This window comes from Amblyomma americanum, chromosome 2, assembly GCF_052857255.1.
Source record: "Amblyomma americanum isolate KBUSLIRL-KWMA chromosome 2, ASM5285725v1, whole genome shotgun sequence".
In the NCBI taxonomy this organism is placed as follows: Eukaryota; Metazoa; Arthropoda; class Arachnida; order Ixodida; family Ixodidae; genus Amblyomma; species Amblyomma americanum.
Window position 1 is genome coordinate 202,875,937 of NC_135498.1, and position 17,855 is coordinate 202,893,791.

Consider the following 17,855-nt stretch of genomic DNA (forward strand, 5'->3'; position numbering starts at 1 on the left):
CATGATACAAATATTTAAGTCTGGGGATATTACAAATCCCAACAACTACCGACCAACTTCTCTTACTTCAGTGTGCTGCAATCTACTGGAACACATAATATTTACCCACATCAGGAGACACCTTAATGCTAATGACCTGCTACTTGAAAATCAACATGGTTTTTGTTACTGGCATTCATGTCGAACACAATTATTTGAATTAGTAACGAATCTCCAATGTACAATTCACAGCGTCTTGTTCAGTGGCGCAATATTTATCGATTTCTCAAAAGCCTTTGATCTGGTAGCCCACAAGCGCCTCATCAAAAAGTTATATAACTTGCAGCTTAATCATGAAGCTACAAAGTGGACTGAAGAATTTTTAGCTAACAGGCAGCAATTCGTATCTGCTAATAACATCATATCTGGAAATAAACATGTTAAATCAGTTGTACCTCAAAGATCTGTATCAGGCCTACTTCTGTTTTTAATTTATTTTAATGACATTTCTTCATACATTAGCTCCTCCATAAGTCTTTTCACTGACAATTCTATCATTTATAGAGAAATAGCTAATCCTAACGACGTTGTTGCCTTGCAAGCAGATCTAGATAGGTTAAATACTTGGTGCATTGTTTTGCAGTTGAAAATAAACACCGACAAACCGAACAGATGACTGTCTGCACTCTCTAAATCTCCAGTAAACAAGAAACTTATAAATAATAGTGTCATTGCGCACTCATCAATTTTCATATATTTAGGCATTGTTCTTTCCCCGGACCTGAATTGGCATCGCTACATAGAGTATATCACTAGCAAATCTTGTAAACCATTAGGCCTTCTTAACGTCGTCTATATCTAGCTACCCTTGACGCCAAACTGTTGGCCTACACATCTCAAGTTCGGGCATCATTCGAATTTTGTTCGGTGGTATGGCATCCCCACCAAGAAGACTTATCCTGATCTATAAAATCCGGGCAAAATAAGGCAGCATGCTTTATTACATGGCCGTACTCTCCATACCAGAGCGTTACTGCAATAAAACAGTGTCTAGAACTTCTGGACCTCAACATACGACGGAAATTCTTTCGCCTATCGTTGTTCCACTCCCTCTACTACAACCGTTCATCTTTCGCACGCAGGCACATGACAGCAGCACATTACATATCATCTCGTACCGATCATCCACATAAAATTCAAGCAATTTTCACCCGCGCAAAAAAATTTCAAAAAGACGCGACCCCGGCATTGTTAATGACTGCATGCTTGCATTGGACAGGCGTGGCGAGTGAGATGGGCGACAGAGTGCGTGGGCGCGCAGATATAATCGTGGAAGCATGCGGGGCGTGTCGCTCTTCTTGGATGGAAGAGAAGGGGGAAAAGAGTACTTACCCAGCAACAAAGGAAACCGGAAAAAAATTGACTAAATTAGTGTTTTTTCTTTGAATTGGGCAATGTTGTACCCGCCAATGATTTCATCATCATCATCAGCCTGCCTACGTTCACTGCAGAGCAAAGGTCTTTCCCGTGTCTCTCCAATTAACCCTGTCATTTACCACCTGCAGCCACTGTATCACTGCACACTTGTTAATCTGATCCACCCACCTAACTTTCTGCCGCCCCTGCTGTTTCCATTCTCTTTGAATCCTCTCTTATCCTTATGGACCAGCGGTTTTCTTTCCTTCGCGCTAGCTATAATGTCGCAGCTAATGTCCTAGCACCAACAAGCCCAGCTTTCTTGTTTAAGCGTTATTCTTGCTTCGCATTACACGCCCTGCACGAGCTCATTTCTTCCTCTTGATTTCGACTAGGATGCCATTAACCCGCCTTTGTTCCCTCACCCACTCTGGCCGCTTCCAGTCTCTGAACATTACACCTCTCAAATTTCGTTCCAAAGCTCGCTGCGTTGTTATTAACTTACGCCGAACATTTTTCGTTACCTTTAAAGTTTATGTCCCATTGATGAGTACCAGTAAGATACAGCTGTTGCATACTTTTCTCTTGAGGGGTATTGCAGGGGAACTGCCATTCATGACCTGCTGTATGCGCTCCATCTCATTCATATTTTTCTAGTTCTTTCCTTCTCATCGTCCAGATTAGCCGTCACTACCTGCCCTAAAACGACTTGTATTCCCTTACTACTTCGGGCACCTCGGTACGAATTGTACACTGCTCTTCTTTAGGTTTTCTGCATGTCAATTTAGAGACCTAGCGTTCTGCTGTGCTTGTCTAACTCATTGATAATGCCTTGCAGTTTACCTGCTGAGTGACTTATCAAAGCATTGCTATCAGCGAATCGCAAACTACTTGGGTATTCTCCATTAACTTTTATCGCTAGCTGTTCCGAATTCAGGCCTCGGAATACCTCCTGTGAACAAGCGGTGACTAGCAATGGCGAGACGTGTCTAACTGCCTGACTCAATTCGTTTTTGGAATTTTATTGGTGATTTTATGGAGGACTATGGTAGCTGCGCAGTTATCATATCTTCCATTATTTTCACATAAGACGCTTCTGCACAATGATTGCACAACTACTGTGGAGGTTTCCCATGAATAAAATGCTCTCTCGCAGTGATAGAAAGCTGTTTATAGGCGTTGGTTATATTCTGCGCACTTGTCCATTACCTGAGTGATAGTGTGAATATGATCTACTGTGGAATATCCTTTAAGAAAACCTACCTGATCATTTGGTTTATTGGAGTCTAAGGTTTTCCTGACTCTATAAGCGATTAACTTAGTAAAATACCTTGTTGACAATGGACAGTAAGGTGATCGGTGTGTAATTTTTTAAGTTCTTGACGACTTTTTTCTTATGAATTAAAAGGATGGTATACTTTTAACAAGCATCTGGCACGCTCGAGGTCACAGGGCACTGCGTATACAGGGTGGCTAGATTTTCTAGCACAATCTCCCCTCTATCCTTCAACAGATCTGCTGTTGCCTGATCCTCACCAGCGGCTTTCTCCCTTTGCGTTGTTGTTTTTGTTGTTGTTGCCTTCGTGACATGACACATACCCACGACGGGGGATTGACCAGGGTTCAGTGAGGAGAGCCCAAAAAAGAGGGTAAACTGGTGCCAAGCTAATGATTGTGTCTTGGTTGATATATCAAAATAATTTTAAACAAAAGAAAAAAAATAAAAATAACGGAAGAGAATATCTGAGAACTGAATATATGAAAATTCCCAAAAAATCTTTTAAATGCAGGAATTTTGAATACAAATAGCATGGGAATCTGCCGATAGCTGTTATGTAATTGTGGAGGCATTCGCAAACACAGTCTCAAACAATGACAGAAACGCACAATCTCAGAATTAAAAAACTGGACAGGGGCTCAGTGCTATGGGTTACTGGCTCTCTATTATGCCTAGAAAACGGAGGAGGGCACAAATGCGCGCACTGTTTTTTACACAAAATTGAATTATACTGTTTTCGATAAAAGATACATTTATATTCACACAGTTAAATTTTTTAAAAATAAACTGTACCTAAAGTTTAGTCCTACGTAGTTTCTTTAGAAAAGAATGTACACAGCCAATGATGAAATGTTTCACAGCAGACGGCAAGTTTTTGTGCCTCCGTTTCCTTGCTGCTAGCTTATCGTCTGCTTTTGCACAATATGCTAGGACAACGGAGGAAAGCACATACGTATGAACTCATTATTAGAAATTGGTGAACTTCCTTTTTCAAGGCAAGTAAAAACATTGCTGAAAACAAGACGAGAAGAGACTTCCATAGCAGACGGCAAGTTTTGCGCCTCCGTTGAGTACGTGCCGCATTGCCGGTTACATTATCACAATGAAGTAGAGCCGGAAGGTGGTGGTGCGTACTCGTTTACTTTAAGGAGATGGTAGTGTAGGCCTTTTCATTCACCTGGTATGGACACTAACGCGCAGCGTTTTCTTCCATGGAAGCCAATTAGCCGTCACTTACGTCTTACCGCCGTACAAGCCTCCAGGTGCACTCAGAAGAAAGAATAGAAAAGTCTTTGAACATGACAGGTCCAGAATTCTCGATGTGTCGAGGCGTCGAGGAGATATGAAAAAAATGGCAGACACGCTGGGCATCAATTTAAAGACTGCAAGATCCATTGCAGCGACTGATAGAAAGGCGCTGAAGAAAGGCGGAGCTTCGAAGAAATTCGTAAGTGGGGTTGTAGCGGCCCTACAAAATATTGCGGACAACAATTCTCCTTTAGGCTAAAGCAAATGAAGCAGGCAGTGGAAGAAAAAGTACCCCGCATTGCCATCAGCACAAGTAGCATTCATCGTCTACTGGATGCGTACGGCTACTCTGTGATGTTGGCGATTCAGAGGCCTATCGACCGCCACAGAGATGACGTGAAACGCACCCACAAAACATACGCGCATTGGCTGCTGTGTGAGGGACCCCGCTTGTGTTGGTTTTACGTAGATGGGACTAACTATAACACAAGGTGTTCGAGGAGCTTCGGCAGTGGGGTTAAGGGACCGCCTGTGGTGCAGACGACGACCACGTCGTCTTAAGATATTAAGGTTTGGCACCACAGAACCAAACCTTAATATTATCGCCTGCATGCCAGAAAATGGTGTCATACATTGGACGGCTGTCGACAAGGTTCACTGTGTCGTGTTCCATGAATTCTTCAGCGACATATCAACCTGTGTCGAATGTGAATAACCTGGTTCAGAATCGGTTTGTATTTTTGACAATGCTCCCGCTCAAATCTATGCGGAACAGTCAGGCCCGGCCAATGAGATGCCTTCTATCAAGTGGATGCGTCCTTAAAGTCCACTTTTTAAAGCTATAGATGAAGTGTTCCGGAAGATCAAGTGGGAAGTTAAAGCTTTCCTCAGTGAGCGAAGAGACTTGGCGCTCAACACTCCGCACGCAATTAATAAAATGGAGCATCGGCGCACTTTGCTGCCCAACGCTGCTCGACACTCTATGCAGCAAATATAGCGGCTAGAGTGCACTGCTTTCAGCGGCCATAACCTTTTGTTTTATACTAGCAGCTTTGCGTTAAGGTGATATGCAAAAAAGTGCGATGTCACACTTTGAGCCACCTAATGTCCCCCAGAAAATAAAATTGCATTTCAAAGACGGCCTCTTCTGTGCTTGTATAAATCTAGACTGTTAGTAACCTACACCACTAAAAGATAGCCGCCAGTAGCTTTTCTTGTCATAGGCTGTAACTTCCGGTGTAGATTCGCTCACTTTCCCTTGTAAAACCGAAAAAGCGGTACGTGAAGAAACGTTACTCCCGTTCTGTGACTCGTTCCGCTTGGAAGAACTCTGCATTACACTACACCCCCTTGTTTCTGCTAGTGGTGTTGAATCGTTATCACAGGCTCCCGAAAACATTTTGCACCGGTTACGATTCCATGAAAACAGCCGGCAGTATGACAACAGTATGAAAGCCGTAATTGCCATCAGCATGCAGATTCAGCGCATCTGAGAACCCATAATCAGCAGTAGTTAACTACGTAATTATAACACGACAGTGAAATTTATTTCCTGGTCAAGCGCATAAGCTGAAAGCCACAAGAGTTGTGTCAAATAGCGAAGTTTTGCTGCTGCTCGTGTCTCTTTGATGTTGCAAGATATGCGAAGAAAACGAAATAGTGCAATAAAGGCCGAGTTCGGGCGAGCTGGTTTTCCACGCTGAACGTAAAAGCGCTCGTGTTGTGTGTCTTATTCTACGTCCTTGTTTCTTGCGCTTTTACGTTCAGCATTAAACAGTGCACGAGGAGGTGACCCTTATGCATCGCATGGTCTCAGAAATTATCTCAACTAAGTTCCGTTTCTGGCATTCGTGTTATGCGTTTTGGAGTTTTCTACAGAATTTGTTTTTCGCATGTGTATTAAGTTGGTTGGCACCCGCATTAAAACCGGTGTCCCTTGTATTAGTTGCGTTGCAATCGGATTAGATTTGTTGGCGCTGGCATTGTTCGAATTAGCGTTTGGATTAAATACGCTGGCGCTTAGATTAAGTACTTAGCACGCCGATTAAATTACATAGCGTGCGGACTATATCTGTCGGCGCTCAGATGATTTCCACTAGCACTAGGATTAAATTCAGTGGAAAAACCTGTGGATTCTTCCGTTCCCTCTTCAACTGTAAACATATTCGTGAGCTCACCATTCTGGTGCCGCTACAACGCACAAGTCCGAGGACCTCCACATCATGCACGATGCCAGCGTGAACGCATAGTATGAATTCTATTTCATGTTTATAAACGTCTAACACTGGGGCTCTCCCACGTCCACTTGCTGTGTTCCCTCGTGTGCAGAAGGAAGTATTCAAGATCCGTAAGTTATTTCTGCCTGCGGATTCTACTAATAGCTCCCCCCGCTAATCCTACAGCCTATGCCATAGTCGCCTACCGCCACGTCTCCGGCCAGCTGCTTGCCGGGCAGAAGAGTCACTCTGCCCAATGTCGAGCCCTTCTTCGAAACGACGATGTCATGCGATTTAAAAGAACGCCATGGGGTTTCAAGCCTAAGGTAACTGCACCAGCAGATCAACGTTCCTACTACGTAGAAACAAAAAAACCGGAAAACCTTGCGGCGCAACCGTGAACATTTGATGGCAACGAAGGGGCAATTCGACGCTCATTCATTATAGAGTGAAGAACTGAGTGATGACAACACTTGAATCCAGGAAGAGATGTCTACCGGGGGATTCAGTTGTCCCGGGCACATTGACCGACCGGGTTCCCCAGCTGGCCCGTTGGTACACGCTAGCTGCAAATCATCTGACCGCCTTCGTTAAAAGATGAACTTCGAACAGATGAGCAGCCAGCGTTAAATGGACGTGTAGCAAAAACATACTCAGAGGTATGTAACGTATCCCAGTCTGCGTGCTCAAGATATCACCCTGACTAAAAAATGTTCTTTCCATCTTAACCTCGGTCCCCCTGTTGTCCTTTAAGTATGCTCGCTCAGTAAAGAGCCCGGTGCATTGCTTTCTTGGCACTGGTTTGCGCCGCTTCCATCTGCCGCTAGTCGAAAGGTGCCATCTGCTACGCGACGTACCCTCGATCATATCATGAACACCTCATACTCAAATGTGATGGTATTCACATGGATGCCGATGCAATAGAGTTACTCTCACGGATGCCCTATGGTTTTTAGAAAACAACTATTGTCATGTAACTAAATCTGCCCTGGAAGTTAGCAAAAATAAATTGGAAGATTGGTGGCTCAAAAGCAGAGGTGACATCATGTTAAAAGTGTAAGAAGGCGTATTTGAAGGAAAAGGAAATTTCGAGACCAATTTAAAACGCACTTAAAAAAAATAAATAAAAACCAAGCATGGTGGAAACTGCCATCACTTAGTTTTAAAGGGGACGCTCCTATCTTCTATCCCTCCATCCATCCTCTCCCGATCGAATCAAGCATTACCAGTGGCATATGCCATACCCCTTATTACCCCTCTGCCTACCCGTCACCTCCGATCCTCTCTCTTCTTTCTTTTTTCTCCTGTCCCTTGGCAGTAGAGTTGCCTTACTTCATTATGCCACCTGCGAACCAGTGTTTAAGACGGATGGATAGATTTTTCCTACGCCGAGGTTCTAAAGCACACGTGTGTATATAAGACCACCATGCCGTGTTATACCAAACGTGAGGCTGAACCGTATCCCAAAGCGGTTCGGAACGGTTCCGTAGAAATATCTCGGTGCGGGTTTGGTTCCAAGTTGGTGAAATATACGTAGGTAGGTTTCGTTCGGTTCCGGTTCACTGACCAAATAAAAGTTAAATTCTGATTTCTGGTACAGTTTCAGTCCTGGTTCGCCACCCTGGTGCCTCGTACAGCCGTGCAAAGCCGCCTCCCTGCAAGCGGAGGCAGAGGTTAGATGAGGAATCTGGTCTACTCTACATGGAGGAATGAAGCATTGCTATATTAGTTGCTAGATTGTGGGAAGGGTGTGACGGACAGTTGTCTCTGTATTTTGATGGGCTAATTTTTTGGAGCGCATTAGGTTCACAATGAAAGAGCTTGTAGTCGCCTTCAATCCACCACGCTTCGCTTCCCGAGCAGGCAGTGCGGTGGAGGGAATTGCTTGTAGTGTTTCAGCGTTTCCAAGAAACTGGGGTGTTGGAGAAAGACTGCATTATCAGCTCGGTCTTCGTCCGGCTTGGGCAGCTCGGCCTCGGTGGTTCGGCTGGTCAAGCCTTGGCCCAGTGCATTAAAGCGTTTAGTTCCATAGACACATGCATCTCCAGCTATGCAGATGACACGAACGAGGGGGCGCGTGTCTGTCCGACGGCGTCAGTGCAGCGTTGCATAGCTCGTCTTGAAGGAAAGCCTGGCGCACGCTTTGGCAATCATTTGGATGTTATCGGGAGGCCGGAGGGGAGTGCAACGTAAGCAATGCCCATGGCTATGACATATTCCCGTAAATGCGTCGCCGCGTTTGCTGTTACAGAAGCTGCACACTCGAAGCGCCGCCCCACTCTGTGAAGGCCACAATGCCAGCTTCTGCGGATGATTATAGTGACGGGTCGGTGCACATGACTCGTTTTCCGTGCGCGTCTACCGTTTTGTAGACTAAGGAGATCGCTTGAGCTCGAGCGTTCCGGCGTTCTGAGAAGCGCTCCGCATTCATGTTCTTTGCTGTTAAGGCGGCCGCGATCGTCTGCCTTGTGCCCGAGATGATGGCATCCGGGCATCGTATTGGAGGCTTTTGAGAACGGATATCTCCTGCCTGGCAGATTCTTCGTTGGTCACGTGACCGCATCGATGTTCCTCCAGAAATTCAGACAGCGTGTTGCGCATACCCAGCCACAAAAGTTGCTCTGTCAATGCGTGGCTGGGAAGGCTTAGGGACGTCTTGTACGCCAGTTAGATCAGGACGCTGATTTTTTCCTCCTCCATTTTGGTGAGGCTATGCCACAGCGTTCAAATGCTGAGGCATATGGAGCGTCGACGTCTCGTATGAATTCGATGGGCAAGTGCCTCGAAGTGCAAAAAAAAAAACTGACGCCCGTAAAGCAAGACACAGTGACGGGGTGATATTGATTCATTTATTTATTTGAAATTACTGCAGCCCCATGCAGGGCAATAGGAGCGGGCTATATAAAACACATTACACTCTACAGTTTCACGCACAAGAGCGCATGATAAAAATAATATAAAGACAATATCTCCCCACGTAACAACGACTCAATTGCAGACACGAAATAAGAAAGCGATAATGAACGTGTGTTGCCTTGTACAGAGTTCCAACTATCCACAGTACGCGGAAAGAAGCTGTATTTGAAGACTTTAGGACATGCAAAAAATCGATGGATATAACGATTGGGATGGCTCCCATTTGCAGATGGTTGATAAAATGATATATGGTTGCCATTTGAAAGGCAGCAAGCGGCATGCTCTACAGAGTGGAGAAGCTTTAAGGAATACGTTTTCCGGCAATATGAGAGCAGACATAAATTAGGGAGATCATTGCAGATGAGAGTGAAAATGATAGTCATAGCGGCGGCAAACAAATCTTACAGCTTTCCGTTACACAGATTCAGGTTTATTACCTTCACAGTGCTCATATGGCTTCCAGACATTTCAAGCATATTCAAGAACTGGACGTACTAAAGTTTTGTACATGGGCAATTTGGTTTCTTTAGCAGCTACCCGTACAGTGCGCCACAAGTAGCCTAACTTTTCTAGTGCTTGAGCTGTCATGTATTGATGCGTTTTCATCATTTTATTTAGGGAATAAAAATGGCGCCAAGACATTTGTTTTACTGTATCGTTTGCAGTGATGAGTAGTCGAAATAAGAAGGTGATTGGCGGTACGTGACACTTTTCAAAGCGCTAAAACAACACGGACGAAGAAAGAACAGATATGGGCAATCGCTGCTTTCAACTGGTTTATTTTGTGAAACCGCAAGTGCTTTTTACACGTCCTCAACACTGCCATGCCAATGACACAGCACGTGCGTGACAACAGTGTGCAGCTGTTGAGAACAAAACCAGTAACCATGTGCAGGATTACGTTGATATAACAGGACTGCTGGTTCTGTTTTGATTATACAATACAAGGTGAACTAACACAAGTACAGTCTCGACGAAAAAATATTCGCACAGTGACGTCACCGGAGCGACGAAAATACTGCGCGGCTGGCGCGGCGTCAGGTGCTTTGCACAAACGCCTTGCACTTTTGTTATCGGCGTGTTCGCTACCGCAGCGCGAAGCGTTGTTACCTGCCGCTCCGGCGGCACGTCGCGAGTGCTAATCTTTTTTCATCGCGAATTTATTTCCCAGAGATGCTATTCTTTGTGCTTCTATAGTCCCCAGGGTCAGTTGATCTCGACTTCGTCCGATTATATGGCACTGATTTAGCAATAAAAAACCATTTTGGCACTTACTGCAGTGAATGGCTAGGTTGCTACCAGAAATATTTCTAACGTTATTGTTGTGCTGGCGTAGCCGATCGCTGAGACATCAGCGGCCAACATTCTGTTTTCCACAAGACAGATGGATGCAGTACACAACACAGTCCGCACAGTCAACCTGCGCTGTTTGGTGTGTTCTGCCAAACGTATGGTGGGGCATTGGGGGCTTGCAGAAGTTGTTTAGTTTATAGGAGGCCGTAAACACGACTCTCACATCCGCTTTCTGCCCTATCGATCTTAAGTTGTGAGAAACGCTGTGCACGTAAGGAAGCACAGCCAACTCTGTGCTACCAGACGCAAAAATCAGCGTATAAACGAATCTTAGAGGTAACAATGAAAGGCGGTCGGTAATGTAGAGTAAAAATGGCAAAGAGCTAAAGACAAAGACATGGAGAAACTCCTGAAGTTTCGTCACCTGAGAAAAATCGACAGAAAGCGAACAGACTGGGAGCTGAGTGAGAGGAAATCGGCAATCCAATTAAGAAGTTGGAAGCCATTGAGAGTGATGTTAAGTTCTCATAACAATTTTGACGAAGTACTGTGTCAAAAGCTTATGAAAAGTCGATGATTATGGCACTAATTTTGTTACCGGCGTGTATGCTAAGAAAAATGTCGTGAAAATGCAGTTGACTGAATCATGTGCTAAATCCGCTACTAAACACATGTTGAGCCTTAAACAGAATATTACTTGTTTCAAGGGATTCCAGAATATGTTTAAAAATTTTGTGATCTAGGACCTCACACGAGTATGCTGTTAAACAGATGTGCCTATAGTTAGAAAGAAGTTGCTGTTGTCGGATTGTTAGAGGGGAATTACAGTGGCGGACTTCCATCAGGAAGAGACAATGCCGGCAGAAAGATTTCTGAAAACCCAGCAAAGCTTTGTTGCTCCAACCAGGCTCCGTCCCTTTATTTTGTTGTTTCATATCTCTATTTTGAAGAAAGAATAAATAAAAGGACGAAAAATTGCGCGAAACTATGGTTTTTGCAGGTGGCCACCACCGTCACGTACCTTAAAAGCGCGAATGAGGTGTCTTCTGAACTAGGGAGCGAGTTATACGCGCGTGTTCAAGCTTTTCATCGCCAATTCGAATTTACCCGGTGAACGCCGGCGGCCTAAGCGCCTGTGCTGCGTTTCTGCACCAACGTTGCCAACGCCAACGCGTATTGCTGCAGTGCTGTTTTTCCACCACAACGTTGTCTACGACAACGCATGCAGCGTCACTACCGCCACATAGCCCCAAGTACGAACATTTGTTTCATAGCAATATTAGTTGATGGATAATACGATGTGCAATGCACAGTGCGAGAGTGTGCGGCTCTTTGACACGAGGCGTGATCGGCTGTGGCGATAGCCTTGTGCTCTCGCGCAGTGGCCAGCGAACTTGAGCCGTTCGCGCCGCCGCGGGTTTCGAATCCCAGCCGCGGAAATATTTATTTTATTTATTTATATCGCTTGGCACAAACCCGAAAACGTCGCAAGCAAACCCACATACATTGCAAGATCTTGCTCGGGGTTTGCCTATCGGAATAGGTTTTTCGCACTAAAAGGGAAATGGCTCTTGTGCAGCATGCAAATATTAATAAGTAGACCTCTTGAATGGTCTTATGGAAAAATAAGGCCACAATATTAAGTTCCTGCTGAAAAACAAATGGCTGTGGTTTAGAAGAGTGCGGTGAGGGGCTAGTTGGTACGGCATTATTGAAACAATGAATAACTGCGCAAAAAGTACGGGACAAGAGAGAAGAAGCAGAGAAACACACGAGACAAGCGCAGTCTAACGACTGGTTTATTGCACCAACGCCTCCTTCCTTCGACAACAAAGCGCATGCGCACCAACAGCAACGACAAAACCCATAATCATCACGCCAAACCAAGAACTCCAACTTCTTGCGGTAAAGGTGTATGAAAGCCTCGCTAACACATTTGTCAGGCCCTAAACTCGCGATTTCCAAAGCTTCGATAACTTCACGTTTTTTCTTATTCCTCGCCCGTCCGATAATCTTAGTGCTGCCGAAAAGTGGAGTGCAATCTTTATCGTCATGCTTGCAGATCTTGCAATGGCTAGGCAGATGCTGCCCTCTAGAACTAAGCTAAGGAATTGGCATGCTCTAATAATCTAATGTTGATGCATCGGCCAGCTTGCCCTACGTACACCTTATCACAGCTCAGCGTAATTAGAGCATGCCAATTCCTTAGCTGATTCTAGAGGGCAGCATATACCTAGCAATTGCAAGATCTGCAAGCATGACGATAAAGATTGCACTCCACTTTTTGCAGCACTAAGATTATCGGACGCGCGAGGGATAAGAAAGAACGTGAAGTTATCGAAACCTTGGAAATCGCGAGATTAGGGCCTGACAAATGTGTTAGCGAGGCTTCCATGCACCTGTACCGCAAGGAGTTGGAGTTTCTTGGTTTGGCGTGATGATTATGGCTTTTGTCTTTGCTGTTGGTGCGCATGCGCTTTGTCGTAGAAGAAAGGAGGCGTTGGTGCAATAAACCAGTTGTTAGTCTGCGCTTGTCTCGTGTGTTTCTGTGTTTCTTCTCTCTTGTCCCGTACTTTTTGCGCAGTTATTCATTGTTTCGATAATGCTGTGGTTAAGCTCTGGTTAAACCTGGAGTGACGCGACAGCTACTGCTGGCCAGGTGGAACTCACACAGTCGAGTTGCAAAGTCAGTCTTTCGCCGCTCCGTTTCGCTGGGCGTTCCTTCTTCATATTCCTCCCACTTGACACGGCGCATGCGCACAGCTGTTTCGCGCCATGCCGCCGGCAGCAGCAGCTGCTGCGCACCTTGTGACCGTCCCACGTGAGCGACCCACGTGACCAACGGCCGCACACGTGATCAAGCCACGTTAACAGCCACGTAACCAACGTCGCAGCCCGGAGCTCAAGTGGTGCCACGCTGAAGGGTCGAAGAGGTGGCGTAGAGTAGCTATCGCTACAAAGTACAGAGCCAGCAGCGGTATCAGAAAAATCTCGCACAATGGGTACTGATTCCCAATTCATGCCTCGGAATACCTCCTGTAAATAGGCGGTGAATAGAATTGGCGAGATCGTGTCTCCTTGCCTGACGCCCTTCCTTATTGGAATCTTATTGCTGACTCTATGGAGGACTATGGTAGCTGTGCAGTTGCTATATATATCTTCCAGTATTTTCACATAAGGCTCTTCTACCCCTGATTACGCAATGCCTGTATGACTGCTGAGGTTTCCACTGAGTCGAATGCTTTCTCGTAATCAATGAAGGCTAAATATGGAGGTTGGTTATATTCTTCTTATTTCTCTATCGCCTGATTGATAGTGTGAATATGATCTATTGCGGAATATCCTTTACGAAAGTCTGTCTGATCATTTGGTTGATTAAAGTCTAAGGTTGCCCTGACTCTATTATTGATTACCTTAGTAAATACTTTGTAGGTAACGGATAGTAAGCTGATCGGTCTGTACATTTTCATGTCCTTGGCGTCTCCCTTCTTATGAAGTAAGATAATGTTTGCATTCCAAGCTTCGGGTACAGTCGAGGTCATAAGGCATTACGTATACAGGGTGGCTAGATTTTCTAGCAGGTTGTTCCATCCATCTCTCAAAAGATCTGCTGTTACCTAATCCTCCTCAGCTGCTTTTCCCCTTTCCATTGCTCCTAAGGCTTTCATTACTTCATCTTTCGTTACTGGCGGGATGACGCATTGCTGTGCACTACTGCCTTTCTCATTAACGCTCTGGTTACATTGGCTCCTGTACAGGCCAGTGTAGAACTCTTCGGCTACGTTAACTATCTTATCCATACTGCTAATGACATTGCCCTGCTCGTCTCTTAACGCATACATCTAGTTTTTACCTACGCCTTGTTTCCTCTTCACCGTTTTTAGGCTAACTCCGTTCTTTAGAGCATGCTGAATTTTTTATATATTAAACTTCATTGTGTCGGCTACCTTGCGCTTATTTATTAACTTCGAAAGCTCTGTCTGTTCTATTCCGTCGGTAGGGTTAGACGCTCTCATGCTTTGGCGCCTCTTAATTAGATCTTTCGTCACCTGGGATAGCTTCCAGTATCCTGTCGAACTCTCCTACCACCTACTTCTACTGCGCACTTCGTAATGATGGCTGTCAGATTATCGTTCATTGCATGAACATCAAAATCGTCTTCCTCAGTTAAAGCCGAATATCTGTTTTGCAGCGCTATCCTAAACTCTTGTGCGTTCCCTCTTACGGCTAACTCATTATTGGACTTCTTCTTCACTAGCTTCTTCCGTTCCCTCTTCAAGTCTAAGCTAATTCGAGACCTTACCATTCTGTGGTTGCTACAACGCACCTTTCCGAGGACGGCCACATCTTGAATGATGCCAGGTTTAGCGCATATTATGAAGTCGATTTCCTTTTTAGTCTCACCATTGGAGTTCTTCAAGGTCCTCTTCCTGTTTTCTCGTTTGCAGAAGAAGGTATTCATGATCCGTAAATTATTTATATATGCGAATACGACTAATAACTCTCCACTGCTATTTCTAGAGCCTATCCCGTAGTCACCTACAGCCTGGTCGTCAGCCTGCTTCTTGCCCACGTTCACATTGAAGTCGCCCATCAGCACAGTGTATTGAGATTTTACTTGATTCATTGCCAATTCTACGTCCTCATAGAGACTTTCAGCGGTCTGGTCATCATGGCTGGACGTGGGCGCGTAGGCCTGCACCACTTTCAGCTTGTACCGCCTATTAAGCCTAATTATTATAGCTGCTACCCTCTCGTAAACACTATAGAGCTCCTCTACATTGTCATATCTATATCCTGATTAATAGGAATCCCGCAACTAGTTCTCGTCTATCCTATAATCCGCGATAGCACAGTATGTGTCCGTCCTTTAGTACTGTAAACGCCTCACCTGTCCTCCTAACTTCGCTAAGCCCTATCACATCTCATTTATTCCCGCTAGTTCCTCAAACAGCACTGCTAGGATAGCCTCACTAGAAAATGTTCTAGCGTTAAACGTTGCCAGGTCCAGATTCTAGTGGCGGCCTGTCCGGAGCCAGAGATTATTAGCACCCTCCGCTGCGTCACAGGTCTGACTACCGCCGTGGTCAGTTGCTACGCAGCCGCTGAGGACTTAGGGCCGAGGCTTAATTGGTTTGTTCATAGAAGGTTGAGGCCAAGTACTTCACCAGTGTCGCCAAGTCTTGTTCTGGTGAGAGAGTGCGTTGTCGGTTCTGGTCACCGAGATCAGCCCGCACCCCAGGCCTCGTTATGCAATTCCGTCGACACGCGGTTTTTTTTAAACCGGTGGAGAATTGCGCGGCACCAGTGTTTGAACCCCGGTCCTCTTGCACGCGAGGCGGGCGCTCTACCTCTAGGCCATCGCTGCCGCTGGGAATAAGAATAAATGGAGAATACCTAAATAATCTGCGATTCTCTGATGACATTGTCTTGCAGAGTCACTCAGGAGGTGAACTGCAAATCATGATCAATGAGTTAGACAGGCGGAGCAGAACGATGGGTCTAAAAATTAACACGGAGAAAACCAAAGTTATGTTCAACTGTCCAGCAAGGGAACAGCAGTTCACAATTGTCAGAGAGAGCCTGGAAGTTGTAAAGGAATACGTCTACTTAGGGCAGTTAGTGACAGCAGATCCGGATCATGAGAGAGAGATAACTAGAAAGATAAGAATGGGGTGGAGCGCAAATGGCAGATTCTCTCAGATCATGAGTGGCAGTTTCCCGATTTCCCTCAAGAGAAAAGCGTACAACAGCTGTATCTTACCGGTACTCACGTACGAGGTGGAAACGTGGAGGCTAACGAAAAGAGTTCAGCTTAGGCTAAGGAAAACGCAGCGAGCCATGGAAAGAAAAATGATAGGTGTAACGTTAAGAGACCGGAAACGGGTAGAGTGGGTGAGGGAACAAACGCGGGTTAATGACATCCTAGTCGAAATCAAGAGAAAAACATGGCCTTGTGCAGGGTATGTAATGCGAAGGAAAGATAACCGCTGGTCCTTAAGGGTAACGGAGTGAATTCCAAGAGAAAGTAAGCGTAGCAGGGGGCGGCAGAAGGTTAGTTGGGCGGATGAGATGAAGAAGTTTGCCGGCAAAGGGTGGATGCACCTGGCAAAGGACAGGGTTATTTGGAGACACATGAGAGAGGTCTTCGCCCTGCAGTGAGTGTAAGAAGGCTGATGATGATGATGATGATGATGATGATGAATGGGTACTGAACCTCGCGCTCCAGCACTCGTGGTTGTCACTGCATTGGTCGTCTGGTGCGCTGCACTTTTCATGTACGGCGCTGGACGGCTGGCTCAACTAGAAGGGGATCACCATACATCAGGTGTTTCTGGGAAACCCGGCAATAATTCTTAAAAAAGGGAGCTTGAGTTAATGAGAAGCTCTTTCGGCGTAGTAATAACAGTGCTGAGGGCTGTTGGCTGAAAGGATAATCAAGATTACTGTTAACACAAATAAATAAACTCTAATAGCTATATTTTAACTATTGCCGTTCGCACCTCAATGCAAATGGAAGTTTTTAACCGCTTGTTAGTAACATATCGTCTTTTCGAATGTTGAAAACGCGATGCTCTCACCGCCATAGCTCAACCAACTTGGGCCATTTCTCGCACCATGCGAAAATTGCACGCGTTTCCAGAGCGAACGCCGACGTCCCTCAAAAGCGCTACTCCGTGGTGCACGTGCTACGTGACAATCTGTGCCTCGCCCGCGTTGGGGCAACGAAGTGGCGATTAGCAGTGAGCACCATAACGCCTGCGGGGCAGAGATAGTCGCATGGCAGTGCGCCAAGGGGCGTAGAGAAGTCGTATGACACACTGTAAACTAGAATAAGCATATGAGAGAGCAAGAAAGGAGTAAACTGTCCTGTAGCACACTATATTTTACGGGCAAGGCATGCTGCCCAATTACAGAATCAACTACGATCATTACAAATACGAAATGCTTACTCCTGGCAACGCCTGCTTCCAATCCAAAACATTAATTTGATGAAGTTTGCAATGGGAGGAGGCTTATTCAGGGCAGCATCGGAGGTCTTGAGTTTGGCCAACAGAGGAGGTTGAAACCTGGGTTATAATATAAAAAATTCGCATATTTTGAAGAGGAAATTTCTTTTCCGTTGCCAGCCTTTAGTATTCAGTATTTTAAGTTATGAAAATATACCTCAAGGCACAAAGGCGTGCGCTAGAGGAAAGCTACTCGCTTGTCACTCCGTAATAAAATAAATAGGAGTTTACTCTGCATGCGGAATGACGAGTCCGTGGCTCTCATAGAACAACGGAGTGGTTCAAAGTAAGATCCACCAAACGGTGGCTGGTTGACCTTTTAAATTTACTAGATATTTTTGCATGTCGCCTGATGACTAGAATAAGTGCTTTACTATTGGGTTTCTCCACAAAATAGCTTTCAAAGCAGAGCAAAGTTCTCTATACTGAAGAGTTGGTGTGCCGACCTTATGCACTGTGCTGTTTAGGCAAACTTTGGTACTCAATAAATCAAGATAT

At 45.3% G+C, this 17,855-nt stretch overlaps 1 protein-coding gene across 1 annotated transcript in view; it reads right to left on the reverse strand.

The window, feature by feature from the left end:
* SerT (Serotonin transporter) overlaps window positions 1-17,855 on the reverse strand; it is a 429,862-nt gene that overhangs the window by 22,404 nt on the left and 389,603 nt on the right. The gene's annotated exons all lie outside the window — the stretch shown is intronic.